We start from the raw sequence: 4,805 nt of genomic DNA on the forward strand, positions 1-4,805 counted from the left end.
GGGCAAAGAGGGGCAGACAATTGCAAAGACATGCGGACAAGGGGAAAGAGTGGCAGACAAGGGCAAAGAGGGGCGGACAAAAGCAAAGAGGGGTGGAGAAATGCGGAGAATACAGGACAAGTGTAGAGAGGGTTGGACAAGTGCAAAGTGGGGCGGTCAGGTGGAAAGAGGGTCGGACAATACGGGACAACGGCAAAGAGGGGCGTACAATGGCAAAGAGGTGCGGACAAGGCCAATAAGGGGCACACAAGGGCAAAGAGGGGAGCACAAGTGCGAAGAGGTGCGGACAAGATCAAAGAGGGGCGCAGAAGCGCAAATAGGGGTGGACAAGTTTAAATAGGGGCGGACAAGGGCAAAGAGGGGCGGACAAGGGCAAAGAGGGGCGGACAGGCGCAAAGAGGTGCGGAGAAGAGCGGAGAATACGGGACAAGGGCAAAGAGGGTCGCACAAGGGCAAAGAGGGGTGGACAAGGGCAAAGAGGGGCGGACAAGGGCAAAGAGGGGCGGACAAGGGCAAAGAGTGGCGGACAAGTTCAAAGAAAGGCGGTCAAGGGCAAAGAGGTGCAGAGAAGTTCAAAGAGGGGCGGACAAGGGTAAAGAGGTGCCGACAAGGGCAAAGTGGGGAGGAAAAGTGCGGAGAATAAGGGACAAGGGCAAAGAGGGTTGGACAAGGGCAAAGAGGGATAGACAAAGGGAAAGAGGGGCCGACAAGGTTAAAGAAGGGAAAACAAGTGCAAAGAGGAGCGGAGAATGGCAAAGAGGGGCGGAGAAGGGCAAAGAGGGATGGACAAGTGCAAAGGGGGCGGAAAATGGCAAAGAGGGTCGGACAAGGGCAAAGAGGGGCGGACAAGGGCAAAGAGGGGCGGACAAGGGCAAAGAGGGGCGGACAAGGGCAAAGAAAGGGCGGAGAAGAGCAGAGAATACGGGACAAGGGCAAAGAGGGGCGGACAAGGGCAAAGAGGGGCGGACAAGGGCAAAGAGGGGCGCAAAAGGGCAAAGTGGTGTGGACAATTTTGGAGAATACGGAAGAAGTGCAAAGAGGAGCGGACAAGGGCGGAGAATATGGGAAAAGGGCAAAGAGGGGCTGACAAGGGCGGAGAATACGGGACACGGGCAAAGATGGGCAGACAAAGGCTGAGAATACAGGACAAGGGCAAAGAGGGGCGGACAAGGGAGGAGAATACTTGACAAGTGCAAAGAGGGGCAGACAAGTTCGGAGAATACGGGACAAGGGCAAAGATGGGCGGAAAAGGGCGGAGAATACTGGACAAGGGCAAAGAGGGGCAGAGTAGGGCAAAGAGGGGCTGAAGAGGGCTAAGAGGGGCGGACAAGTGCAAAAAAGGCGGACAAGGGCCAAGAGGGTCGGACAAGGGCCAAGAGGGGCGGACAAGTGCCAAGAGGGGCGGACAAGTGCCAAGAGGGGCGGACACGGGCCAAGAGGGTCGGACAAGGGCAAAGAGGGGCAGACAAGGGCAAAGAGGGGCGGACAAGGGCAAAGAGGGGCGGAGAAGTGCGGAGAATTCTGGACAAGTGCAAAGAGGGGCGGTCAAGTGCGAAGAGGTTCAGAGAATACGGGACAAGGGCAAAGAGAGGCAGGCAAAAGCAAAGAGGGTCCGAGAAATGCCGAGAATACGGGAAAACGGCAAAGAGGGGCGGACAAGGGCAAAGAGAGGCGGACAAGGGCAAAGAGGTGCGGACAAGGGCAATAAGGGGCGCACAAGGGCAAAGAGTGGCGGACAAGTGCAAAGATGGGCGGACAAGGGCAAAGAGGGGCGGACAAGCGCAAAGAGGTGCGGACAAGGGCAAAGAGGGGCGGACAAGGGCAAAGAGGGGCGGACAAGGGCAAAGAGGGGCGGATAAGGGCAAAGAGGGGCGGAGAAGTGCGGAGAATACGGGACAAGTTCAAAGACGGTCGGAGAAGCGCAAAGAGGGGCCGACAGTTGCAAAGAGTGGCTTACAAGGGCAAAGAGGGGCGGACAAGGGCAAAGAGGGTCAGACAAGAGCAAAGAGGTGCGGACAAGGGCAAAGAGGGGCGGACAAGGGCAAAGAGGGGCGGACAAGGGCAAAGAGGGGCGCAGAAGTGCAGACAATACGGGACAAGGGCAAAGAGGGGCGGACAAGTGCTGAGATTACGGGAGAAGGGCAAAGAGGGGCTTAGAAAGGCAAAGAGGGGCGGACAAGGGCAAAAAGGTGTGGAGAAGAGCAAAGAGGGGCGGACAAGGGCAAAGCGGGGCGGTGAAGTGCAAAGGGGACGGAGAAGGGCAAAGAGGGTCGGACAAGGGCAAAGAGGGGCAGAAAAGTGGATAGAGGGGCCGACAAGGGCAATGAGGGGCGGACAAGGGCAAAGAAGGGGCGGAGAATATCGGAGAATACGGGACAAGGGCAAAGAGGGGTGGACAAGGGTAAAGAGAGGCGGACAAGGGCAAAGAGGTGAGGAGAGGGGCAAAGAGGGTCGCACAAGGGCAAAGAGGGGTGCACAAGTGCAAGGAGGGGCGGAGAAGTGCGGAGAATAAGGGACAAGAACAAAGAGGTGCGGACAAGTGCTGAGATTGCGGGACAAGTGCAAAGAGGGGCTTACAAGGGTAAAGAGGGGCGGACTAGTGCAAAGAGATGTGGAGAAGAGCAAAGAGGGGCGTAAAAGGGCAAAGAGGGGCGCACAAGGGAAAAGAGGTGCAGACAAGGGCAAAGGCGGGCGGACAAGTGCGGAGAATACAGGAGAAAAGCAAAGACGGGCGGACAGGTGTGGAGAATACGGGAGAAGGGTAAAGAGAGGCGGACAATTGTGTAGAATACTGGACAAGGGCAACGAGGGGCGGACAAGGTCAAAGAGGGTCGGACAATAGCAAAGGGGAGTGGACAAGGGCAAAGAGGGGCTGACAAGGGCAAAGAGGGGCGGACCAGGGAAAAGAGGGTCGGACAAGGGCAAAGAAGGGCGGACAAGTGCAAAGAGGGGCGGACAAGGGCAAAGAGGATCGGACAAGTGCAAAGAGGGGCGGACAAGGGGAAAGAGGGTCGGACAAGGGCGGAGATTACGGGAAAAGGGCAAAGAGGGGCAGACAAGTGCAAAGAGGGGTGGACAAGAGCAAAGAGAGGCGGACAAGGGCAATGTGGGACTGAGAAGTGCGGTTAATATGGGACAAGGGCAAAGAGGGGTGTAAAAGGGCAAAGAGGGGTGGACAAGGGCAAAGAGGGGTGGACAAGGGCAAAGAGGGGTGGAAAAGGGCAAAGAGGGGTGGAAAAGGTCAAAGAGGGGCGGAAAAGGGCAAAGAGGGTCGGACAAGGGTAAAGAGGGGCGGAGAAGTGCGGAGAATACAGGACAAGTTTAAAGTGGGGCGGACACGTGCGGAGAATACGGGACAAGGGCAAAGGGAGCGGAGAAGGGGAAAGAGGGGCGGACAATGCAATAGAGGGGCCGAGAAGGGCGGAGAACACGGGACAAGTGCAAAGAGGGGAGGACAAGGCCAAAGAGGGCCTGACAAAAGCAAAGGGGGATGGACAAAGGGAAAGAGGGGCGGACAAGTGCGGAGAATACGGGACAAGGGCAAAGAGGGTCGGACAAGTGCAAAGAGGGTCAGACAAGGGCAAAGAGAGGCGGACAATGGGCAAAGAGGGGCGGACAAGGGAAAAGAGGGTCGGACAAGTGCACAGAACACGGGACAAGGGTAAAGAGGGGCCGACAAAGGCAAAGAGGAGCGGACAACGGCAAAGAGGGACTGAGAAGGGCGGAGAATACCGAACAAGGGCAAAGAGGTGCGGACAAGAGCAATGAGGGGCGGACAAATGCAAAGAGGGGCGCAAAAATGGAAAGAGGTGTGGACAAGGGCAAAGAGGGGTGGACAAGGACATAGAATATGGGTCAAGGGCAAATAGGGGCAGGCAAGTGCAAAGAAGGGCGGACAAGGGCAAAGAGGGGCAGACAAGTACAAAGAAGGGCAGAGAAGTGCGGAGAATACGGGACAAGGACAAAGAGGGTGGGAATAGGCAAAGAGGGGCGGACAAGGACAAAGAGTGGCAGACAAGTGCGGAGAATACGGGAAAAGTGCAAAGAGTGGCGGACAAGGGCAAAGAGGGATGGACAAGGGCAAAGAGAAGCAGACAAGGGCAAAGGCGGGCGGACAAGAGCGGAGAATACGGGAGAAAAGGAAAGACGGGTGGACAGATGCAGAGAATACGGGAGAAGTGTAAACAGAGGCGGATAAGGGAGTAGAGTACTGGACAAGTACAAAGAGGGGTGGACAAGGGCGGAGAATACGGGACAAGGGAAAAGAGGGGCGGACAAGGGTAAAGAGGGGCGGACAAGGGCAAAGAGGTGCGGACAAATGCAAAGAGGGGTGCACAGGGGCAAAGAGGTGCGGACAAGGGCAAAGAGGGGCGCACAAGGGCAACGAGGGGCGCACAAGGGCAACGAGGGGCGCACAAGGGCAACGAGGTGCAGACAAGTGCAAAGAGGGTCGGACGAGTGCAAAGATGGGAGGACAAGGGCAAAGAGGGTCAGAGAAGTGCGGAGAATACGGGATAAGGGCAAAGAGGGGCGGACAAGGGCAAAGAGAGGCGGAGAACTGCGGAGAATACGGGACAAGGGCAAAGAAGGGCGGACAAGTTTATAGAGGTTCAGACAATTTCAAAATGCGCGGACAAGGGCAAAGAGGGGCGGAAAAATGCAAAGAGGGGCGGACAAGTGCGGAGAATATGGGACAAGGGCAAAGAGTGGCGGACAAGGGCAGAGAATACGGGACAATTGAAAAGAGATGCGTAAAAGAGCGGAGAATACGGGAGAAGGGCAAAGAGGTACGGAGAAGGGCGGAG

The sequence above is a fragment of the Phaenicophaeus curvirostris genome, unplaced genomic scaffold, assembly GCF_032191515.1.
Source record: "Phaenicophaeus curvirostris isolate KB17595 unplaced genomic scaffold, BPBGC_Pcur_1.0 scaffold_67, whole genome shotgun sequence".
Classification (NCBI taxonomy): domain Eukaryota; kingdom Metazoa; phylum Chordata; class Aves; order Cuculiformes; family Cuculidae; genus Phaenicophaeus; species Phaenicophaeus curvirostris.